The sequence below is a fragment of the Uranotaenia lowii genome, chromosome 2 (genome assembly GCF_029784155.1).
Source record: "Uranotaenia lowii strain MFRU-FL chromosome 2, ASM2978415v1, whole genome shotgun sequence".
Classification (NCBI taxonomy): Eukaryota; Metazoa; Arthropoda; class Insecta; order Diptera; family Culicidae; genus Uranotaenia; species Uranotaenia lowii.
Genome location: NC_073692.1, coordinates 73,720,426 through 73,747,283, shown reverse-complemented (window position 1 = coordinate 73,747,283; position 26,858 = coordinate 73,720,426). Strand labels below are relative to the sequence as shown.

General features: G+C 32.6%; 1 protein-coding gene across 3 annotated transcripts in view; it reads right to left on the bottom strand.

Annotated features, from left to right (window-relative positions):
- The window catches only part of LOC129747761 (pseudouridylate synthase RPUSD2-like), a 716,686-nt gene that overhangs the window by 606,973 nt on the left and 82,855 nt on the right, over window positions 1–26,858 (bottom strand). For 2 of the 3 annotated variants that reach the window (XM_055742108.1, XM_055742109.1), the window contains exon 1: window positions 6,678–7,574. The exons of the other annotated variant lie outside the window; for it this stretch is intronic. The gene's annotated coding sequence lies outside the window, so the exon portion shown is untranslated. Of the gene's footprint in view, window positions 1–6,677; window positions 7,575–26,858 lie in introns of those variants that run through there. 3 annotated transcript variants of the gene reach the window in all.

The window sequence follows — 26,858 nt, the reverse complement described above, 5'->3', positions numbered from 1 at the left end:
TTTTATTTTTTTTTTAAACTTAAGAATATTTATTTTAGTTTTTAGATTTAGACTCCTTAGAAATTATGTTAAAGGAAGTTTCTAGTAGAGAATTAGAAGCATAATTTTGAAAAAAAATATCGATGACTTAGGGAAAATATAATTGAATTGAAACTTTCATTCTGATTTGTTCTGAAAGATTTGATTTATTTAATCAATAAAATTAAATTATATTTAAATTTGTGTGATAATTATGAGAAAATGATGTTAGAAATCCATATCCTAATTTATTGTGTATTTTTGGTACTATCATTTAAGGCTAAATTAGAATTTCGGGTCCTTCGCACGGGCCTGTCGCTTATATAAAGTGTTAAGATTAAGGTTGCCAGATTTTTTTCAGCACGTATCCGGGTCGGAAAATCTGGGCAATTTCATATAAAAACCTGGCCAAATCAGGGCATTTGATTTCAAAATTGACGATAAAAAATTCGGGCAATATCCGGGCAAAACAAAAAATTACTCCAAAAAAAATCAAGAAAAAATTGAATTTTTTTTCATTAAAACACATTGAAAGATTTTGGATTGTATTTCTGGCTTTTAAAAAACCTTTCATGATTATTTTTATAAAACTTATTAAAAATATTCGTTTTGGATGCATGAATATAAAACATTTACAATACAATTTGTTTGTTTTTTTGTTTGTGTTGCCAAAAAAAGTGAAAAAATTCCGGGCAAAATCCGGACATTTTCCAATGAAATCCGGGCTACCGGGCCGGGCCAGACTGTTCAAAAATTTTGTATTAAATATACGGGCAAACCCGAATAAAACTGGGCAATCTGGCAATCTTATGTTAACGAAATTTTGAAGGCAAGGCAAGCTTGCCAGATTGCCCGGTTGTTTATCCGGGTTTTCCCGGATATTTAATACAAAATTTAGGAAAAGTCCAGTGCGGCTCGGTTGCCAGGATTTCATTGAAAAAAAAACCCGCATTTTGCCCGGATTTATTCTTCTAATTTGGCAAATCGAAAAAAAAACAAATTATGTTGTATGTTATTCTTTATGCGTCCAAAACGAATTTTTTTGAGCTAGTTTTATGAAATAATCATGCAAGGTTTTATGAGAGCCTAAACACAATTATAAATTTGCTGATAAGTTTTGATGATCGATTTCTTTTCAAATTTTTATTCTTTATGTTTGTTCAGTATTTCCTGGGGTTTTGACCAAATTTGTCCGGATATTGCCCGGATTTATGGTCGATAATTTCGAAATCAAATGCCCGGATTCAAGAGACATTATCTTGACTCAGAGCTTTCATAAAGCACTACGAGAATCAGTTCTTTTTCAAGGACAAAATTTACTTATTGAATCCGAAAATATTTGCACGCAATCATAAAAAATAGTAATTTTTCGTAACTGAAGAAAATCCAACAAGGAAGCAAACGTTAGAAGCTTCAATCACAACCTAATTTTTTGTGGAAAAAATTAGACTGCAAGCCGAAAAACTTCAACGGAAAGCTTCAAGTTTAAAATTACGCAAACGTTTTCTCAATTTTTTTAACGTAAAAAAAGAGAAGAACATTGCAACGCAGATCGAAAATTTTGATCCAATTTAAGGTGTTAAAATTTTTCACATTTCTAATCCGACTCCATATAAAAATTTTAGAAACTGAGAATTCTATTTCAAATCAAAATAAAGGACAATTTTCTTTATTCAAGTATGTAAAAGTAAAACATGTTCAATTTATAAGTTTATTAAGATCATTTTTTTAAAATTCAATATCTTCTTTGTAAATTTTTGATCAGCGTCATACTTACTACTTACAAAAGACATTGATGGAATAAATTCATGTTAAATTATATTTGAAGTTGATGTTGAGAATTCAGTTTCCAATAACTTCAAATTTTCAATTCAAATCGTAAGATTTTTCATATATTTTCAGAAATGTGTAGTCTTTTTTCGGACACAAATAGAATTTGAAGAAAAAAAAATCAAAATTTGCTCTAAAAGTTGTTAAAAATATTAGGAATTGTTGAAATTCTTTACTCAAAATTGATCTTTTTTTAACCTATACCAATCTCGTTCTGAGGGCCATTCGAAAAAGACTTATGAAAATTTTAAAACATCACTGTAATAACCCCAAAATTAAAATATTTCAGAAGAGCGTGGATATTTGAGTGATTAATTCGAAAAAAATATTCTGGAGATAAAAAGAAATTAGTCCATGGTATATTTATCACGATATTTTAATGTATGTGTGAGATATTGAACAAAATATGCGGAAAAGTTGCAAAAATCCATTTATTTTTCGAGTAGTTAATGGAAATTTGCTGTCATTTCTTCATATTTGCCAATTCAAACAATATTTTTAATTTCAACCACCTTCCTGGACCCAATTAACAAGATTTGGAAGAAATTTGCAAAATCAAAATGAATTTAATTAAGAATTTTAAAAATTACTTTTCAACTTTGATGGGCCATAACTTGTATAATACTCAAACACGACTTCAAACCTTTTCAGTTGTGTTGTTCGAATAAAAATGTTATTATTTCATTGAATTAATAATTGCTGTTCGCATTTAAAAAAAAGTCATGAATTAAAGGGTTCAAATTCTTGTTTACAGCAAACTTTTTACTATAACCTTAGACTTAGCTTGCCTGATTGCCCAATTTTTCCCGGATTTGCCCGGATATTTGATTCAATATTTAGGAAAGTTCCGGTCCGGCCCGGTTGCCCGAATTCCGTTGAAAAATCTTCTTTATTGGCAAAATCAAACGAAGAACTCAAATTGTCTTATTGTAAATATTGATTTTTGTGCCCAGAAAGGCATTATTTTAGCAAATTCTATCAAAATTATTATGTGCGATTTTTTGTAAGCCCTAGTTTGACTTAAACTTTGCAGATGTGTTTGGATGAAAACAAAAATGTTTCAAGTGTTTTTTGCTTGACTTTTTTATAATATTTACTGGGTTTGACCAAATTTGCCAGGGTTTCGGGTTGAACATTTTCCAGGTTTTCGAGAAAAATTTGCCAGGTACGAGAAAAATTCTGGCAACCTTACCTCAGACACATCTGGCAATGATAGTCCTAAGGTTTTGAATAAGATTAAGATCTGGATTACGACCAGGCCCTCGATCAAATGAATCTTTCCTTCGGAAAACTCTTCTAAAGTTTTTCTTGGGGACATGAATCATGACATTTTTCTGCTGAAAGGTGAAGTTAACATGAATTGTATTCACCAGAAATGTACAAATCAGTACACTTTCTATCTGTTCTGTGTAGTTGTTTGATTTTAATTCATTTTAGCCGAAATTATGGCTTTTGCCTTTTTTAAACACGATCCATACCATGAGACTGTCCTCTCTGAATTTTCAGTGCGGTTCTTCTTCGGGATCTTTCCGAAGATCATACCAAAAGTAAACATATTGGAGCATGAATGAGGGTTTATTCCAATAAAGTTTTTTTTTACTTCTACTGAGCTGTTGACTATAGATTAAAGTTGTGTTCTGGTGTTTTTTTCTGAAAGATCTATCAAGTGGTATAATTTTTGGTAATATTCAATTGCAAATGTGTGTGCACTTATAAGAATTTTAAGCGCTGGAAGATGAGGTAACAAGAAAGAAAAAATTAAAAAAAAGTAAAAAATTTAAAAAATGAGTCTTGTAAATAAACTCACAGGAGTTAAAAAATGACAATATACGTTAGAAGAAAAATATTTGCAAAGTTTACAAAAATTACAACAAGGCAATAACTATAAATCGAATCAGTTTAAGTAATTATTCACATTACCTGATTCTACAGAAAAAAAAATTCTGCTTTGAATAGCTTTGAACTTGCACTTTGTAACAAGAATTCATAGAATTATAGAGTGATACAAAATAATTCAACATCGGATTCATTATTTCAAGTTCTGCGAACTATGAATCCAAAACGATCATTTGGGTCTATTTGCAAGCCAAAAGATTGAAATCCAAACTTGAAATGTCAATCACTGATTTGGATGTTTGAGCATATTTTTCACTTTTGTTGGTCCAACAATAACATTTCTGTACATTTAGGCACTTAAGCATTTAGGACCGTGAAGAAATTTTAGCCCGGAAACACTGAAATTCGGCACTCCATATCTTAGAAACCACTGGACCAAATAGTATAAATTCTGTTCCTTTAAGTCACCAACAATTTTGAGTTCAAGTTTGTCGCACATTATTCAATTTTTTAATTTAAAACATTTGAGTTATGATTCAAGATGTAGCACACTCGACTTAAGTAACACAGATTAAGAAAACTGCCTTTTTTAAATTTTATTATTGTTTTATGAAGGTCCATAGCATCCAATTTTTAAAACTGTTTTATTGTAACATAGAAAATGGTTCATTTATCGTGTGTTTTGAACGAGCCCTGAAACTTTAGCAAAAACTTGAATAAAACACTGCCTTAAAAAGGTTGTAAAAAAGTTGCAAAAGTATTGCTAAAGCTTCAATAAAACAAATGCTTTTCTGTTTTTAAATATCAGGGCTATGGTACCGGTTTTAATAAAGCACTCAATGCTCTTTTAAAAGTAGCGTTCAAGCCAAGTTGAAAAACTGTTGCATGATAAAACTAAGTGAAAAATAATTTGATAATCGAGAAAAACGTATACGTATGTGATAGATAACACGAGAAAAACAACACGGAACACGAAGCTCCAACAATAAAATTCCTATCAGATTCAATGACGAAGTTTTAAAAGAGCTGTAGGTAGTTTTAAGAGAGCTCTGGAAGGTTTCTTGGAAATATGTTTAAAAGGTCGAATAAAATTATTCTGCTGGATGTTTTATTATAGCTTATAGAATTTGCTAAAAAAATGTTGTCATATGAGGGCGAACTAGTCCAAATGATATCTTTAGGGAATCGTCTTAAGCGAGCTGTGAAGGTTGGCAAAAAATTTAAATTGTTACTTGGGGCGGCAAACGAAAAAAAACGAGATATCTCGTATTTGGTCCGCAATGTGTTAAGTCATTAATCAACTAAATTTTACACACACAAAATCAGCTTCAATGACAAAAAAGGATTTCGATTTAATTGCTGATTATTTTCACGAAATTTGGAGCAGTATAATGAACAGTATCAAAATTTGAACCCGTATGGTTGTAAGACACTAATCATCAACTTTTGACCGGCTGAAGCTTAAGGCCTCTGAACTTGATCCGAAAAGAAAATTACCAGAAAACTGGAACGAATCAGCAGAGAAGACGTAACATTGAAAAAAAAATGTGAAACACCTCACCAACATTGAACTAAATCCTTCTGACGATCAACATTATCACGAAAAAAAGCCATGATTGACTTTGTTTTTTTTTCGTTGTTTACTTCTTCCATCATTACATTTGCACCACATTCTATTTCGCGAGTCACTCGCGAAATCGCTTTAAGAAGATTATGCCCATCACAACAGATCTCCTAACCCATCAAATGTATGTTTCAAAAACGCATACACACTCCTAATGTTTCGTCAAAAGTCGATTTTTCTTTCGCTAGCTTACTGCAGTCAGCCGTCATTTGCGTGTGATTTTTCCACCTTACGCCTAACGCCGGGCGAACACGCGTCTCTCTATTATGTAATCATCGATGGGTTGCGTTTTTTTGTTGTTGTTTCGTTTTGTTTCGTTCTCTGCTCTTGTTCGCGCGGTTCGGCTGCGTGCTCACAGCGAGCGCCGCTTTGCATTCGCTTTTCCTTCGATTCGTCACCTTCAAGTAGGTACCTTAAGCGAGACAACGAGAAGACAAGAGGAGACAACACAGCGACGACGATAAACGAAACTCACGAGATGAATCTTCGTCTCGGCTATATAGGCAGCGCAGCACACATATCGCTCGCTAGCGCTGTATCGAATCGTTACTAGACTGTGTCGGAATGTGTGTTTGAGCCGCTCTGCTCTGTGCTGTGTTGGTTGTTTGGGGTATGCTGAATTTTCCTTTTTCTCCGGTTCTTTAATTCGCAGCACATGCAGCAGCAGCAACATCAATACGCCACACAGCGCCTAAGTGCTGTTGGCAATCATCGTTATGTTAGAGCTAACACAATGGAACCGAGACGAGAGAAAATCTAGAGAAAAAGTGGGGAAATATAAATCTCGTCACATGGTTTTACTACGGAGGAGATGCCTCGAGGTATTGTGATTCGACGAGCGTAGTTTTCCATCAAGTACAAATAAGCTGACGAGCGAGCCGCCATTCGTAAATGTCAAACGACACGGGGAGAGATTCTACGTCTTTCGTCGACTTCTGCCACACTTTCTTGGCACGTTTTCTTCCGCTTGGAATGAACGTTTGGCACGATTCAGGCAAAGTTTCCACTCTTCGGTTACCAGGAATTACCGAGAGTTTTCCCCGTCTGGTCTGGGTTTTTTTTTCATCCTTGAATGTCAAGCGGGAAAGTGCTTCCGAACTTTCGCTTATCTAACGCTAGCTATCTGCAGGAAATTCGGCAAATTATGTTGAGAGCTCTTGAGCGGTAGAATGGAACACAACCAGAAAATGCCACCTTTAATCATCACCCCCAATCGCCACCCAAACACTGAGCGATAACAATCTCGTTTACCAAAAAAAAAGAGATAAATGAACACAAGCTAGAGCCGAGAGCAACAGATAGGTGTACGGATACTTCAGCTATATCTATGCTTAATACTACTATGGATAGTAATGGATTTGATACGCACTTTTGAAAACACTTTAATTTTTCGGGAACTCACTTAAAGCTTTTGGAGTGTATTAAACTTCACAGCACTTGTCAAATTCAAGACAGCTGGATTACTCTTGGACTGGATTTGTTTCTTCAGGATTCTGATATATGCAGCTGTAGGCTCACTACTGGTGTCAACACTTGTAAACACGATCTCTTAACGCAACTTAAAGAGGCTGTTTCGAAATCTTCAATTTCACTTGTGTTCCAACAGGTTCGAAGGACCACCCCACCAATCACTGAACTTGGGAGCACAGGAAAACTGCTCGCCCGCACAGAAGAAAAAACCCAAAAATCATCCAATCCTTCGGACAAGGACACACCACACCGGGTTTAACTTTTCCTTCCACACACCACGTTTTGCCTTTTTCTCTTATTTTCTGGGCGGTGGCAGTGCACTTGTTCTTTCTTCCCTTTTGAAGATGTGGAAAACCTTCCAGGACCGGAGCGCCTTCTCGTGAAAGTAAACACCAGCGCGCTAAACAGCAGAAACCGGGCGGGCGCGCGCGTTTCCACTCAGGGTAAATAGTTTGGGGAGAAATTAGCGAGCATATACACACTTTAAAGAGTTACAACAAACTTCCTTTTCGCAGGGTTCAAATCACCGGAGTTTTCCCAACCCTTCACACAGCGGGAAAACACATACACTCATCCCACCTCCTAACTGGCAACAACGGAATGCCGCTGGCTACTGGAGGTTAGAACCCCACTAGAATGTGTGTCTCACAGAAAGGATCCACCACAACAATAGAGGATACACGCCTCAACGAAACACTGGTTCCCGAAACCCACAAAAACGCACACTGGGCTCGCGTGAAACCCTTAGAACCCAGTTCGAAAACCGGGGAGCGCACAAGCGAATAGACAGACAAGAACAACGGGCCGCGATTGACTGAAAGATTTTCCCGAAGCCACGATCGGATATATCCCGCCGTAGCCGCAACAACATGAGACACGAGGCCCGAACGAACGAACGGCCGAAGGCAGAAAATAACAAATGGATCTCACGGCACGCAAAATTACGATACACCGGAGGAACTCATCCGAATCGAGCCCGATCGACCGAGGAAAAACCACCCAACAAAGCGAAAAGAGATTGGTAAACAAAACACGAACACCTTCCTCTCTCGCAAAAATTGAAAACGAGAGAGTGAAAGGCACCCGAGAAAAATTGGCACGTTGTTCTCGGTGCTCAGATTTTTTTTTCGTTTTTTTTTGTTGTTACTCAAGTGATAATAATAAACTATGAGCACGCACGCGATATCGCTGACCGTCGACCAACCGACCAGACCAACAAAACAACGGAAAGGATCGGAGCACGTTTTTCGTTCCTCCCCCATGTGTCCGAGAGAGAGCAGAAGGGAACGAAAACAGTGAGAGTTGCTCAAATCTCCTGCTCCGAGAGTCGTTGATAAAAGTGCATCGGCACTTTTTCCGATCACTCTTTTCTCGTCAAGTCGAGCGGGCTTTGTTTTCGTTGCGCTGTTTACGTTTAGTGGGTGGACTGTTGTTGGGTGGTAAGTGAGTGACAGTGCCCCAGTGGGCGCGTGGAAAATGAGTTCTAAGGAAGTGGATTTTTTTTGATTGATTGTGAATGGTTCAGAAAATAAGGGAGCGTTTTTTAAATGAACATAATTGATTGAGAATGGTCCAGCACGTTTAGATTGAAAATTCATTATTCATCCAACGAATGCTCATTCAAAATGTTTAACCAGTTCAAATTTGAAATGATTTCAGCGGTTTATCGATTTCTTAGCAAATTGAAAAAATTGGTATGGTTTCCATATAAATTCAAAATAGACATAATTGTAATCGTCCCTTGAGTCGCTATACTTTATTACGGATTTGTAGATTTTTTACACCCGTAGAAGAGGTTGCAAAAGTCCTATTTGCCTATTTAGCAAATCTTTGTGCCAAAAAATGCGCTGAAAAGTGAACTGTTCCGAAGATGATATGATTGGAAAAGCACTACTGGCATATAGATTCGAGCTCCCAAACAAAATGATGAGAATCGAACTCACTGTTACATCTCATCTCGGCATGCTAGTACGATATCTTACCCAGTGTTCCATCTGAGTCGGTTAGCAAACGAAATTATTATTATTATTTTTAGTCCATCTGCCACTGCCGATTACCACAAAAAACCCACTGCATTGGTCATCTGCCGTTTGGCCGATGTTTTATAGTATATTTGAAAAGAATACTCGAATCAGTAGTTTCTCTAAAATCAAATGCTATGGGATTTGATGATATTCCTATCACGTTTATTAAAATTATTCTTCGTGAAATCCTTCCAATCGTATTGCACCTCTTCAACAAAATTATTCTCACCTCTACATTTTTCGGTCATTGGAAAACTGCTAAAATAGTACCAATGCCTAAAAAAAGGAACAGTAGTAATTTATCGAACTTGCGACCAATAAGCTTGTTATGTTCACTTTCCTAGGGTCTCAAAAAATTGTTAAACCAAAAAAAAAACTTTGTCTTTGTTAAATCTTTGTTAACGAATATGATCTACTTCATATATCCCAGTCTGGTTTCCGCGCAAACCACAGTACCGAAATAGCATAAATTAAAGTTTACGACGACATTGCTAGAAGCATCGATAAGAAAGGAATGGAAATCATCATAGATAGAAATTTTCTAGATTTTTCGAAAGCGTTAGATCGAGTTTCTCACTTAGAACTGTACCGTAAATTATTATGTTACTTTGACTCCAGTTTATCTGCCGCCGATCTTATAAAATTTTATCTTTATAAACGAAAAACAAACTGTTTTTCATGCTGATACATTATAAAAATTTTCAACCATCACATCTGGTGTTCCGCAAGGATCTATTTTTGGACCTCTTTTATTTTCAATGTTTACCAACGATCTTCCGTTGGTCTAAGATTCACATGTTTGCTGAAGTTGTTCAAATATACTTTTGCAATACTGGTGAATATGATCGCTTTTTGGTAGCTAACAAAGTGAACAATGATCTATAAAAGCTTTCAGAATGGTCCGCCAATAATCATTTACCGATAAATTCATCAAAAATCAAAGCCATCTTCTTTTATAACAGTAAGTTTGATTTGGGGCCTTCCGTTCTATTGGTAAATAATGAAGAAATTAAATTCACTGATAAAGTCAACAATCTAGGAGTCATTTTTGAAAAAACTCTCTTCGAAAATCTATTCTACTTTAAATAGATGGAACATAAGCACTAGAGTGTCCATTTCCCGGCCATTTTAGCGTTCCCGGGAATCGGGAAATCTGGCGATCCGTTTTCCGGGAATTTTCGGGATCCCGGGAAAAATTGAAAATGAAGATTTCAACATAAAGAACTTAATCCTCTACTGCGTACGAATTCTTATCAATATGGTATTTTTAAATCTAAGGTAATACCTAGTATTGCAAAACATTTTAAACTTTTTAAATGCCTCAAAAATTTAATAAGCAAGACACAAAACCAAACTTTGTTTAACAGAGTACTTTAACCGACAAACTGGTTTGATTCTAGCTGCAAAAATTTGATGAATTGAGAAAGCTTTCTCACTATCGATAGAAGTTAGTTAGCTAGGCTTCGTGTTACACCAAATATCGTAAATTTTCAGATAATATTTATATATTTGTTTTACAATATGTCATTTCTTTGCTGATGATTTTGCTACTGGCAACAGTATCCGAAACGGAAGTTCTAAATGATAAGTGTTACAAAATAGAACATTCAGATTCTTCCGTAGCGTTTCATTATTGCAATTATTTTTTTTATAGATTTTTTGACGTTTTTCACCTATACACTAAGTTTTTGATTGGTAAAACATTTTTTTAAATCAAATTTAATGTATTAACCAGATTCAAGAAAAATAATATTACTAAGACTAAGCCATCAAGGTAGAACTATCATTTTCCTTGCTCAATCTGATTTATTTTTCCAATTTTGATCGTGTAAATTTTTAATAATTTAGCACATTTTATTGGTTTCGGGAATTCCCGGGATTTTTAAAGCGTTTCCCGGGATTCGGGAAATCCCGAATTTCTCAAATTCCCGGGAATTCCCGACCGGGAAATCCCGGGTAGGACACTCTAATAAGCACTAGACACTTGGATTCCACCACGAAACTCAAACTGTTTAAAAGTTTGCTTCTACCTCACTTCACTAATAACTGTTTTACGTTCTCCAAAGCGGATGTGTGTCATTTGAATCGCATCAAAATAGCGTCAAATGCTTGTGCAAGATATGTTTCCGGTCTTTCTAGTTAAACTATTCTTCAAAAGCATCTCCTTGGTTGTAGTTATGCAAATTTTTTCCACTTTCGTCATTGTATGATAATTTTAAAAATTTTCAAGAGTAAAAAACCTCCTTATTTATATTCATTGCTAACTGCCTCCCTTACGTAGTTCTCGCTCTTCCAATTTTCTCGTCCCTCATCATTCATCATTGTAACATGGCGAGGGCTTGTGATATAGCTCAGTTGGCAAGTCTGTTGTCTCATGAGCCGATGTCCGCGAGTTCGAGCCCAAGAGTAAACATCGAACACAGTTGTACCGAATAAGTTTTTCAATAACGATCCGCCAACTGTAACGTTGATAAAGTCGCGAATGCCATAAAGATGGTAAAACGACTATAATCGAAACAACAAAAAAATTGTAACATGGCAATTCTTTCATAATTAGAAGCATACAAAATTGTAACCAGCTTCTGACGCGTGTAAAGTTCAATTTTTCAAAAAAGGGATTTGAAAAACTCGCAGAATCGTTTTGAAAAAATTACAAATTCAAATATGATTTTTACACTTTGATGTTTGATAGCTTCATTACACTTGGAATAATGTCTATTAACTTGCTCAGTAGGGTGTCCCAAAATCGCAATATTTCTGGGAATCTGGGGGCTCAACCTCCAAGTGATAGATTAGGGTTTTGGAGAACAAACTGTTGTATGGAGCCAACCAAAAACAAAAAAAAATCATGTTTAGGGGTCCGGCAAACCCGATTTCCACCCGAAGTCCACTTTAAAAAAATTTGATTTCAAAAAATCTGGATCCAAAAATATTTACCAAATTAATACACTTTATATTTTTTAATATTTTGTTTGGGTTTCAGACTACAGTTAAAAAAAACATGATCCAAATTTGTATCACAATTTTAAATCAGCAAGCTAATTGCAAAAAAAAACTTTTTTTAAAACATCAGAAACGACTGGTGGAAATTCTACAAATTTAGTACCTTGGAGTTATCGAAAGTGATGTACACAATTATGTAAGACAAAGTGTGTCTATGAAATGTACCACATTTGAGCTATGCTTCTCAATCAAGAGCACTCGCGCCAAGCAGTCCACAATGTGTTAAAATTCAGTGCAACGCCTTCTCGTCATCAGATTTAGCTCAAATTCGGCGTTATGGCCTTTTGATTATTTCCTTAAATCGTCCAAGCCTTTTTTGTTTTGATTTTCAAGTAGGAATTGATCAAGTCGAGTTTTTTATTATTAAAGAAAAATATCCTAAATATTCAAAAAAAAGAAGTGATTTTTAACAAGGATTGCATCGCAAATAGCTCTTCAAACGATGATAAAAACAATATACTTTGTTAAGCAAAGTTTCAAATCGGCATCTTTTGATGGCATTGATTTAAAAATTTGAATTTGATCAGTTGAATGTTGAATATAAAAACGAAGTTTTTGGGACACCCTAATGCTAAGTTTACATTTTTACGACTTGTAAGCAAGTTAAAAACGAGAAGAACGAAAAAATATCTAGACAAAATAAAAATTTCCAGGCTCCGCTATAATTACAAAAGAGGTTTTATAGGAACTTACGGTCACCAAATGAAGAAAAAATTACATTACAAATCGACTATCCTGGAAAATATTTTGTGATTCAGTTACGAAAGAACGTTCCATTTATATTTTCTGATAATGATATAAGATAGATTGTCAACTGCCACGATATTTTAATGTTACTTCATTCAAAAGCTGCTCCAACTCGATATTTTTATCGAGGTTCATATTTTATTTAAAAAAAATATCAACAATAAGATAACATTCTTTTATCATCTGAATTAAAAGCAACGAAAATGTTTATTTTGTATTTCGTATCTACATTTATTTGGCTTTTTGATATTTGCGCCAAGAACCAAAAAAAGGTTAAACAAAAGATTCAAAAACTTTCGATACTACAATGATAGTTAGATTGAATTGACCCAAATTTTATTTCGGTAAAAGAGCCTTCAAAGGCAACTTAATAATAAACAGATAATAAAAAACACTGAACCGATTTGCTTGAAACTTGGCAGGTGGGTGTTTTTGAGGCCGGGGAAGCTTCCATTCCAGTTTGAGACGGCTCCCTCCTACTTTTTTTTTTCAAGGAATTTAACAGCAATCTGTCATTCTTCCCAAAAGGATGCCTCCCTCCTATTGGGAAGATCGTCTCCAAAGCAAAAGAGAAATGTTTGCACAACTTGAGAACCATTCTAGCAAATCGTACTCATTTTTGCATGGGAGGGGATTTGACTACGAGAAATATTTCTTTGAATGTTTGGAACCCTTCTTTTTTTTTTTCAGAGGAGAAATACGGGAAATGTTTCAAGGATTATTTGAAACCTTTCTCTTCTACCAGTGGAGAGATTGAAAGGGGCAGGAGGGCTTCCATACAATTTTAATTGCAAAATTCGATAATTATTCGAGCAAATGGAACCAAATTGGGTTATAAGGATATTTTAATATTGGAAACATTCTATGATTGTTTGAAACTGCTTCCGATTCGCATTGGGAGGATAGGAAGAGGGGAGGGAGCCCTTATAATTTTTTGCAATATTCGATAACTGATAAAGCGAGGGGAATCAAATTTTTCATGCGAGGATATTTGGGTGGTCGAAATGTTCCCAAGATGGTTTGAAGCTCTTTCCACCTTTCATTAGAGAAACATAAAGAAGGAAGGGGCTCCCAAAAAAAAATTTTTGTATGACTGGTGAAATAATCGAGCAATTTGAACTGAAATTGGCATGGGAGGATAATTGGGTACGGAAAAATGCTCTATGGCTGTTTGATACCCCTTCCCTGATCCCAGTAAACAAAAAGGAAGAGAAAAGGGGACCACTAAGTATTTTTTTAAAATTTTGCACTGTGATCAGTTGAAAGGCACTGAATTTGGTATAGGATTGTATTTTGATACGAATAATTTTTCTATAATTATTTGAGACCCTTCCCCTCTTCCATTGAGCGAGTTAGGAAGAGGAGACGGAAGCTTTATACATTTTCTTGCATATCTTTAGAGTTCAGAAAGAAACCAATTTTAGTAGGGGAGGGTTTATGGGATGGAGAAATGTTTCTATGCTTATTCGGATACCCTCCAATGGAGGGGATCTCTCATACATTTTTTTCCATAACTCGATAACATTTTAAGCAGATGGGGTCAAATTTGCCATAGAAAACTATATGGAAATAAGAATTTAAGACTCCTCTTTTCTTTTCAGTGGGGAGCTGGAAAAGCGAAAGGGGTGCACCCATACATTTTTTTAATAACTTGAAAAATGGTCGAGCAAATTTTGCACAGAAGGGATTAGCGTACACCCAAAATTCAGCCTCTGTGCCAATGGCGTGTAGTCAATTTCATAGCATCATTGGTACAAGAAGATAACGCGACCGGCACTGATTCGATTTGCGCCCACCGGCACTAACCTCCCAGCGCAACCGAATTGCGTATGTCTGAATGAAACAAAATAAAAACGTTTTCGCGTCCCTCCCCATCGCATCACAAGCCGAAGAAGGATGGAAATAAATACCGGCCAACACCAGGCAGCCAGCGAACCGAGCACTGTGCGTGTGTATGTAGCAAAAGCAACAACAAAAACATTCCTTCAATTCACAGGCAAACAACACCGGCCAAGCTGCCCGGCTTTAGCAGCTGTGTATATGTAGCGTGTGTATGTAATAGCAGGCAGTAAGCAAAGCACAGTTCTCATTCAATGGGTTTCCCGTTCCTTCACTCCCGTTTCCATCGCAAGACAAAGGAATGCATTGAAAGAAGGCCAAACGCCGGGAAGCCGCCGTTGTGCGTTTTTTTTGTGATTGATCGGTGACAGAAAGCCTATGACAAATATCCCTCATCCTGCATGAAGCGTGAATAGTACACTGGTTAGAATGTCGGACTGGCAAGACGATTCAATTGGTGATGTGAGTTCGATTCTCACTACAGCGCTGTGGTTTTAATTTTTATTTTCTTGTTTCTGGGATGAATTATCCAATAGGAAGGAAATCCCATAAAATGTTTTTCTTGTTTCGCTTGAATGTAGTGGTCATCATTTTGGTTGGGAGCCGAGTCCTTATGCCAGTTACGGTTTTTCAAACATACCGTCTTCGGCACAGTGCACATTTCAGAGCATTATCGGCACAGAGATTTGCTAAAAAGGCATTGGATTTTTGCAACCTCTTCTATGGGTGTAAGAGAAATGTTTTTCTTGATTATTAAACAGGGGAACTTTCATAGTTTTATTTTTAATTACTCGGATACTAATCAAGCAAATGGAATCAAATATGGCTTGGGAGAGGAATTTTATACAAGTAAAATATTTATTGTGGTAGAATTTAGGAATAAATAAATACAGAGTCTTAATTTTAAACACAAAATAATGATTGGAAACCATGTTTCAGGTAAGGGTTTGAAAACAAAAAAAAATATTTATAAAAAAATAATATAAAATCTCTTTTGTGAAAATTTCATCAATTTTAGATGCTGTAGCAAAACAAACCGAGTCAGTTAGAGAAAAATTATTGAAAGAATGGAAAACTTTCTCCTACAGGCATTGTGAAAAGTCCGCAGGGAAAGTAACGAACATGTGAGGTTGTCAAATCAATTTTGGACAGCAAACCCTATCTGAAGAATGTCTGAATATGAAACTTTAAATATCAACCCGATGGACATAAAAACGTTAACATGATTGAGATCTGGTGGTTAAAATTTTATACAGTGGTAAATTGCAACTCAGCTGGAAAACCCACAGCTTTTTAAGCAACTTTGTTTAATCCAATAGAATTTATAAAATCGTAAGATCGATTCTTCAATTCAAGTTCATTTTGAATTCCTTAGATACTGAGCTCTAAAGTTTTGTTTTCATTTAAAAATCATCTGTTTTATTTTCATAATTTCATAAGAAACCTTCAATCACTGACGTTTATGCAAAGTCCATCCCGTTTACGTTTCAATCAGTTTTCAGTTTATCGCTAGAAAAGCGAGAAAACTTTGTTCTCAGTATTTTGTTCTGATGAACAATGAAAAAAGCTCAAGTCATTTTGTCCCATTGCACAAATGATCGCAAGTCAGTCTCATGTGGAATAAACCACAGCAAAAATAAACTTCATGAAGGGAAAAACTTTAGATTGTTCGTTTTAGTAACAGATTCTATTGATAACTTTGATTAAGAAACAGACAAGTGCCGAATTCCCGTTAGGCCGTTTTACTCATTTCAACGAAAACGCAAATGGGACGGACTTACTATGAGCGGCAGTTCAAGTGTGTACGAGAAAATTTAAGGAAAAAAGGGTGCTCAAGCATTTCATTAAGTGGTCCAACAACTAAAATTTAATTTCTTGAGCCAAGATGAAGGGAAAACTGTATTCGTTTTTCAGAACAAACGAGTTTGAATTTTGATAAGTTCTCCCGAAAAAGCTACTTTATTATGTTTATCAAAAAAAAAAGAAAAGAAAAACGATGAATTTTGAGCCAAAACCAAGTTTTTTAGACCTCAGGACCTGAGAAATGAGAACAATAGCCAAAAATTGACTCAGTCTAATGTATAAACCGCTTGGAAATGTTTTCGAGAAACTAATGAAATTCAATGCCGTTTTATGCATTAACTACAATTCGAAAACTTATAAAACTTGTTTGTTGCTTTTGAGCAGCTTTAAGAGCTAATATGACTAAATACCTACTTTTCTGCGGAGTTCAAATAACAGTTCAACACATTTTGGTAGAATGTCGAGGTTTTAACGAAGCCCGTGACTTATGTGGATTGGAAGGCTCTATCTATGAAATTCTTTCATTCATTTCCTAAATTCATCAAACTTTGTAATCTTACTGATAAGTTGTGATAAGCTGGAAGAACGATAGACACGAAAGCCGTGAAAATGGTAAAGTGTCTCTATTGTTAATAATAATAATAATAACCTACTTTTCGCAAACGATTTCTTTTAAATTATTTCCTCGATATTAAATTTAAAATATTTAAATTCATGATCTTATAGAAAATACTGAAGGATGGTACATAAAAAAGCTTGTAATTAAACCGGTGATTAAATTTTTCATTAATCGGGAAAAATCTGCTTTACTAGCAATTAATCACATTAATATTGATTTTTTTCTACACAACTTACTAAATTAAGCTTTCTTTTTTGAAATGCAATATTGAAGGAAGAAGTCAAAACCTATAAACGCTGGTACTGTTCAATGACAGCTAGGAAAAAAGCCATCACTTCAAAGCTCTCATTAAAAGTGATCTTCACAGAAGGGTTCCGGAAATATTCAATTTCTTCTGTAGCACAACACCATTTGGTGCTTCTTTATATTTACGTTCGAGTTGAAATAAAATATCCAGGATGCATGTTACAAGGATGCTAGAGCAGCAACACATTTCCATTATTTCTTTCTCGGATGGGTCTCGGAAAAGATCTCCAGCGTTTGGCAGATCCCCATCATAGAAGACACACAGAATTCCCTAAAGGTCACCTCGTCGTTGCTTTAGCTCCGAGTTTTACCAACAAACAGAGAGAAACGAGAATAAAAACAGCCCCAAGTAAAAGCATCTGAAAACGGGGGCTGAATGCAACATTCATCGGATTCGACACCCGACCACCAATATGCAAATAGGGCTCAAGACGGTAGGACTTGTCGGATATCGTTTATAATTTCATCAATCGGAACTGAGAAAATTATTTTTTTTAAACAATACACAAAGACAAAAAAGATAAAATGTAAAAAAATCATAATCTCAAAAATCCTAAAAACACTAAATCGAACCGTTCATCTAGATTTACAGGGAACAAAAATGACAAGTTAGGCAACAGCTTCCTGGCAGCTTTACATTCCGTGAAAGGAGCAACAACATTGATGTATTTCCGAGAGTCTGTGAATACATCATGACCACAACTGGTTCGGCATTTGGGGTTGCAAGCATGAGGGAAAACCGAGGAAGAACTGAGTATGCAGTTTTTCAAAACCAGTTGCAGAACTCGAAGCAGATGAAGGAATCTGGGCAGGACGCATCAAACTACCCGGAGGCTCACTTGTTCGAGACAAGATAAGAGAAAGGAGACAAAAAAAGAATCTTTGGATTCAACCCCTTACAGAGTATTCGACAACAATCTTTGGAGACATTTTCCGATTTCGAGATGACGATGTGGAAGGGAGCACTCCGCGTAGCGTTAAATTTGGATTTCATGCTGAGCGTAATCTTGTGAATACTGATTCCGTTTTTTGCAACACAGTTTGTAGCAAATTGCAAATAAATCTTGTCGCAATTTATAGAAACTAGGCTGTTTTCTTATTCAAATCGAAAAAATAATCCACTTTACACCTGGAAACGGTTCATCAGGTTTTATTTTCAATTTGGAAACATTTTGAGAAATTCTGTGGATTATAACGCTTTTGAGCTCTTTACTTCGAATAACGATAACATTTTATAATTAACATCAACGTCAATGCAAAGAAACATCAATTTTGTAATTTTGTTTTATTTTTATTATTATGACAAAAATCACAAAACAGACAAAAATGACAAAAAAAAACAAAAATGACAAAAATAACAAAAACAACAAAAATAAGAAAATGACAAAAATGACAAATCTACAAAAATGACAAAAAGTACAACTATGAAAACAATGACAAAAATGACAAAAACGACAAAAAGACAAAAATGACATAATAACAAAATAATGACAAAAATGACTAAAATGAAAAAAGACGAAAAAAACCAAAATGACAAAAATGATAAAAGTTACAAAAATGACAAAAATAGCAAAAATGATAAAAATGACAAAAATGACAAAAATGACACAAATGACAAAAATAAGAAAAATGACACAAATGATAAAAATGACAAAAATGACAAAAATGACAGTAATGAACCAAATGACAAAAATGACAAAAATGACAAAAATGACAAATATGACAAAAATGACAAAAATCTCAAAAAGGACAAAACAGACAAAAATGACAAAAAAAAAACAAAAATGAAAAACATGACAAAAACAACAAAAATAAGAAAATGACAAAAATGACAAATCTACAAAAATGACAAAAAGTACAACTCTGAAAAAAATGACAAAAATAACAAAAACGACAAAAAGACAAAAATGACAAAATAACAAAATAATGACAAAAATGACAAAAATGACAAAAATGACAAAAAAGACAAAAAGACAAAAATGACAAAAATGACAAAAATAAAAAAAAGACGAAAATAACCAAAATGACAAAAATGATAAAAGTTACAAAAATGACAAAAATAGCAAAAATGATAAAAATGTTAAAAATGATAAAAATGACAAAAATGACGAAAATGCCAAAAATGACAAAAAATGACAAAAATTACCAAAATGACAAAAATGACAAAAATGACAAAAATGACAAAAATGACAAAAATGACAAAACTGACAAATATGACAAATTAAAATATGACAAATATGACAAAAATGACAAAAATGACAAAAATGACATAAATGACAAAAATGACAAAAATGACAAAAATGACAAATATGACAAAAATGACAAAAATGACAAAAATGACAAAAATGACGAAAATGACAAAAATGACAAAAATGACAAAAAAAGACAAAAATGACAAAAATGACTAAAATAAAAAAAGACGAAAATAACCAAAATGACAAAAATGATAAAAGTTACAAAAATGACAAAAATAGCAAAAATGATAAAAATGTTAAAAATGATAAAAATGATAAAAATTACAAAAATGACAAAAATGCCAAAAATTACAAAAAATGAAAAAAATTACCAAAATGACAAAAATGACAAAAATGACAAAAATGACAAAACTGACAAAAATGACAAATATGACAAATATGACACAAATGACAAAAATGACAAAAATGACAAAAATGACAAAAATGACAAAAATGACAAAAATGACAAAAATGACAAAAATGACAAAACTGACAAAAATGACAAAAAATGAAAAAAATGACAAAAATGACAAAAATGACAAAAATGACAAAAATGACAAAAATGACAAAAATGACAAAACTGACAAAACTGACAAATTAAAATATGACAAATATGACAAAAATGACAAAAATGACAAAAATGACATAAATGACAAAAATGACAAAAATGACAAATATGACAAATATGACAAAAATGACAAAAATGACAAAAATGACAAAAATGACAAAAATGACGAAAATGACAAAAATGACAAAAATGACAAAAAAAGACAAAAATGACAAAAATGACTAAAATAAAAAAAGACGAAAATAACCAAAATGACAAAAATGATAAAAGTTACAAAAATGACAAAAATAGCAAAAATGATAAAAATGTTAAAAATGATAAAAATGACAAAAATGACGAAAATGCCAAAAATGACAAAAAATGACAAAAATGACAAAAATGACAAAAATGACAAAAATGACAAAAATGACAAAAATGACAAAAATGACAAAAATGACAAAAATGACAAAACTGACAAAACTGACAAATATGACAAATTAAAATATGACAAATATGACAAAAATGACAAAAATGACAAAAATGACAAAAATGACAAAAATGACAAAAATGACAAAAATGACATAAATGACAAAAATGACAAAAATGACAAATATGACAAAAATGACAAAAATGACAAAAATGACAAAAATGACGAAAATGACAAAAATGACAAAAATGACAAAAAAAGACAAAAATGACAAAAATGACTAAAATAAAAAAAGACGAAAATAACCAAAATGACAAAAATGATAAAAGTTACAAAAATGACAAAAATAGCAAAAATGATAAAAATGTTAAAAATGATAAAAATGATAAAAATTACAAAAATGACAAAAATGCCAAAAATTACAAAAAATGAAAAAAATTACCAAAATGACAAAAATGACAAAAATGACAAAAATGACAAAAATGACAAAAATGACAAAACTGACAAAACTGACAAAAATGACAAATATGACAAATATGACACAAATGACAAAAATGACAAAAATGACAAAAATGACAAAAATGACAAAAATGACAAAAATGACAAAACTGACAAAAATGACAAAAAATGAAAAAAATGACAAAAATGACAAAAATGACAAAAATGACAAAAATGACAAAACTGACAAAACTGACAAATATGACAAATTAAAATATGACAAATATAACAAAAATTACAAAAATGACAAAAATGACAAAAATGACAAAACTGACAAAAATGACAAAAAATGAAAAAAATGAAAAAAATGACAAAAATGACAAAAATGACAAAAATGACAAAAATTACAAAAATGACAAAAAAAGACAAAAATGACAAAAATAACAAAAATGACAAAAATAACAAAAATGACAAAAATGACCATAATGACAAAATTGACAAAAATGACAAAAATGACAAAAATGACAAAAATGACAAAAATGACAAAAATGACAAAAATGACAAAAATGACAAAAATGACAAAAATGACAAAAATGACAAAAATGACAAAAATGACAAAACTGACAAAAATGCCAAAAATGACAAAAAATGAAAAAAATTACCAAAATGACAAAAATAACAAAAATGACAAAAATGACAAAAATGACCATAATGACAAAATTGACAAAACTGACAAAAATGACAAAAATGACAAAAATGACAAAAATGACAAAAATGCCAAAAATTACAAAAAATGAAAAAAATTACCAAAATTACAAAAATGACAAAAAAAGACAAAAATGACAAAAATAACAAAAATGACAAAAATAACAAAAATGACAAAAATGACCATAATGACAAAATTGACAAAAATGACAAAAATGACAAAAATGACAAAACTGACAAAAATGACAAAAATGACAAAAATGACAAAAATGACAAAAATGACAAAAATGACAAAAATGACAAAAATGACAAAAATGACAAAAATGACAAAAATGACACAAATGACAAAAATGACCAAAATGACAAAAATGACAAAAATGACAAAAATGACAAAAATGACAAAAATGACAAAAATGACAAAAATGACAAAAATGACAAAAATGACAAAAATGACACAAATGACACAAATGACACAAATGACAAAAATGACAAAAATGACAAAAATGACAAAAATGACAAAAATGACAAAAATGACAAAAATGACAAAAATGACAAAAATGACAAAAATGACAAAAATGACAAAAATGACAAAAATGACAAAAATGACAAAAATGACAAAAATGACAAAAATGACAAAAATGACAAAAATGACAAAAATGACAAAAATGACAAAAATGACAAAAATGACAAAAATGACAAAAATGACAAAAATGACAAAAATGACAAAAATGACAAAAATGGCAAAAATGACAAAAATGACAAAAAAAACAAAAATTACAAAAATGACAAAAATAACAAAAATATTAAAAATGGCAAAAAAGAAAAAAAATAGCAAAAAAAGCAAAAATGGTAAAATTGAGAAAAACGACCAATGTTTGTTATTTTTGTCAAATTGTATCAATTTGGCTTATTTTATAAATTTTTGCCAGTTTTGTCATTCTTATCATTTTCGTCAATTTCGTGATTTTTGTCAAATGTGTCATTTGTTTCATATTTGTCATCTTTGTCATTTTTGTCATTTTTGTCATTTTTGTCATTTTTGTGATCTTGGTTATTTTCATAATATTTGTCATTTTTGGCATTTTCGTCATTTTTGTTATTTTTGTCATTTTGGTCATTTTGTCATTTTTGTCATTTTTGTCATTTTTGTCAATTTTGTCAGTTTATTCATTTTTGTCATTATTGTCATTTTTGTCATTTTTATCATTTTAAAAATTTTTATAAATTTTATCATTTTTGCTATTTTTATCAATTTTGTTATTTTTGTCATTTTTATCATTTTTGTCATTTTTGTCATTTTTGTCATTCTTGCTATTTTTGTTATTTTCGTCATTTTTGTCATTTTTACCATTTTTATCATTTTTGTGATTTTTGTCATTTTGGTCATTCTTGTCATTTTTGTCATTTTTGTCATTTTTGTCACTTTGTCATTTTTGTCATTTTTGTCATTTTTGTCATTTTTGTCAATTTTGTCAGTTTATTCATTTTTGTCATTATTGTCATTTTTGTCATTTTTATCATTTTAAAAATTTTTATAAATTTTATAATTTTTGTAATTTTTATCAATTTTGTTATTTTTGTCATTTTTATAATTTTTGTCATTTTTGTCATTCTTGCTATTTTTGTTATTTTCGTCATTTTTGTCATTTTTACCATTTTTATCATTTTTGTTATTTTTGTCATTTTTGTCATTTTTGTAATTTTGTCATTTTTGTCATTTTCGTCATTTTTGTGATTTTTGTAATTTTTGTAATTTTTGTAATTTTTGTAATTTTTGTGATTTTTGTCATTTTTGTCATTTTTGCTATTTTTGCCATTTTTTGTCATTTTGGTATTTTTTGTCATTTTTGTCATTTTTGTCATTTTTGTCATTTTTGTCATTTTTATCATTTTTAAAAATTGTATAAATTTTATCATTTTTGTAATTTTTATCATTTTTGTAATTTTTTTCATTTTTATCATTTTTGTCATTTTTGTCATTTTTGCTATTTTTGCTATTTTCGTCATTTTTGTTATTTTTACCATTTTTATCATTTTTGTTATTTTTGTCATTTTTGTCATTTTTGTAATTTTGTCATTTTTGTCATTTTTGTCATTTTCGTCATTTTTGTGATTTTTGTAATTTTTGTAATTTTTGTAATTTTTGTGATTTTTGTCATTTTTGTCATTTTTGTCATTTTTGCTATTTTTGCCATTTTTTGTCATTTTGGTATTTTTTGTCATTTTTGTCATTTTTGTCATTTTTGTCATTTTTGTCATTTTTTTTTTGTCATTTTTGTCATTTTTGTCATTTTTGTCATTTTTGTCATTTTTGTCATTTTTGTCATTTTTGTAATTTTGTCATTTTTATCATTTTATCATTTTTGTCATTTTTATTTTTTTAACTTTTTTCATCATTTTTGTCATTTTTGTCATTTTTGTCATTTTTATCATCTTTATCATATGAGGCCCTTGGACCCAAAGGGGTATAAGTGACAAATTGGAAAAAAATCTAGATAACCATCTAGAACGAATCCTTGACTCTCAATCATCATATGATATTTTATTGATAATTTTATTTCACTATTTTGTTATGTTTAGATTTCGTTGAAAAAATCCTGCTGAAATTTCCTTTTTGTTTGAAGCCAAAGGGGTTATACCCCTTTGCCTCCAAAGTCCATTAAACTGATGTACTTATACCCCTTTGCCACCAACCCTAACTTGATTTCATGAAAGTAATGTTTTTTCATCGGGACCAAAACATTTTAAAATAAATGTAATTCACTTTTCTTTTGAATAGCTGATGATGTTTAAAAATTTACCATCAACTGTGGTTCATCTGATTGGATTTAGTGATAATTCTAGTTGAAAATAAAATTAATATATTTAATTATTTTTTCTATTTCAATAACAAATTAGCGGATCACAAATTCCTGATTTCTGGATATATGGAGTATGTCACGGATTAAAGGCTTATAAAATAGAAAAAAAAGTATTTGTACGAGAAAATTGGGTTAATATTGAAGCACCTATCGTTTATTTACTGTAAAAAAAAATAACTCAGAGTGACCGCAAGTCCCATTCCAATACTTAATTGATTAGGCAAAGACGTACAAAACACGTGGTGATTGAAATTAAGTGGAAAATACCTTTCAAGAATTATTATAAATTAATCCTGATGAAAAAACCTTGTTTGGAGAGATTTACTAGAAGTTGCCAAGACCAGGTCGATCTTCAGCCATGAAATCTCTGAACCTACTTTACCAGAGTATATTTCTCATTCAAACAACAAAAAATGTATCTATACGAAAACTAATTGACTCTTGTAGCAATGAATATTTATGGTTTCTTACCCATATCAACAAGATCAAAAAACCTGGATGTGAAAATTTATTTGGTGGCAAAGGGGTACAAAGTACCAAATTTAAAAAATATGTGTCGCCTCTATAAACGTCAAATAAACGTTGTTTTTTTGAGAAAATGTTGTAAAATGCTTTGTTTTTATTTAGAAAAATAATTCAAATGAAAAAAAATCATAAAAAATATCTATGGAATTTACTGGAACACAACGAAGTTCAAGTGCTTTTTTCTCGAAATCAGCTTTTATGCACTTATACCCCTTTGGCTTTAAGGGCCTCATATATGACATTGATGTCATTTATTTCATTTATCACTTTAACACTTTTGATCCAAAATGGTTATCTAGATCATTTTTGTGATGTATTTTTGTTTTGTAAGAGCTGAACTTAAATTCTCATATAAGATTGTTCATATCAAACAGTGGTGTCAAATTATACTTCACTAGTAACGACTTAAAAATTAGTCAAAAAAGAGATTCGATCTGAAAAGGTGTTCGTAATCTCTCATTTTTTGGTAAGTGACATTGTTTCTGTTTTTTTTTTCAAAATACGTTAGTTTTAAATTTATCGTCCATCGTCTACCTCAGCAAATCGGTGCTTGTTCCGCAAATCACTAGCATTAACATGACGAATCGGATTTCGTTCTTAACTGCTGTCAGAGAATCGGTGCAAGACAATTCCGAGCAGGTGTCTCGACACAAAAACGAGAATGACGAGCAGAACAACAAATAAATGACCTAGAAAATGAGCTAATAAAATCGTCCATCGTCTGGCAGCATCCCCATCAGAAGGATGAAGAGAGATGTTACGCGTTTGCTGATGCTTCTTTGGGATTAGCAGCTCGTTTCGATGTTTGTGGAAGTTTTAGTGCAACGTACTTTGAATCATTTTAAATTTTGCTTTAACGACTAGAAAACGATAAATTTTACTGATATATAGTGTTAAGGAAGGGACAAAAACTAACATTCAAATAAATAATCTTATGGTAAATTAATCAAATTTCTTCGGCAGTTTAAAAAAAAAGACAGAGATATGCAAATGCTTACAAAACTAGCATTCGAAGCACACGTCTGCAAGTGTGTTAAATTAGGTACAAAATTCAAATTTGCTAGGAAAACCGTTCTCTTATCTGCTGGTATAGGCACTTGAAAAAGTTGACTAAGGCCGAACTTTTTTTTCTTGTAGATCTACAAGCTATAGTACCACAAAATTGGCCTTAGCAACGAACGAGATGCTTTTCGAGGCAGGAAAAAGTGCTTCCGTAGGCAGAATCTTCGCATTTTTTCTTTTGCTTTTCCCTCTGGATGCAAAACACTCTTTCACTCTTCTGCAGGGTACAAAGATGCTGGCGTTCACGTATTTTATTTCTCCTTGCTACTAAATTTTCCCACTTACGTTCACCTGGATGTTGCCGTCGATGTCTCTCTGTATCAAACATGCACAATAACCTGCACTCAATTGGGTCCTGTATTGGTAATTTTTTTCTTCTTTTCCACCAGCAACTCCCTCCAGAGTCGTTTCGAAAAAGCTGGCCCAGGAATTTAATCTGCACTTTTCCAGATTCCTGGGTTCGATCCTGGCTAAAGGACTAACCCGACCATAGACCGACCATAGAATCCCACAACCGAACGAAGAAGGGACGGACTGGCTCCCGGTTTTTGGTTGCCAATATTCCACATCGTCGTCGTCCTTACTAATGCAATATTCTGGCTACTGGATGCTGGCTGGCTGTGGTGGCATCAGTGCCAGACTTTGCTGGTTCCGATGATGGTCTCTCCTGGTGGCACGCTTTCCGGTGGGCATTTATGTGCAAAATTCCACTATGAAAACAACAGTAACAACCACAGCACACACAGGTCCGATGTGTTTTGCCAGCATCAACATAAACCCACCTCATCTCTAAATGAATGAAAAAAAAAATATCCGACACAGTTGAAGGAAAATGTTCGGAATTTCGCAATACGTTCACATTTGGTTAAGTTCGGAAGCAAATTTCTGAAAAATGTATAAAAAAAAGCTCTTTGATTTTGATACCAGGAGATCGAAATGG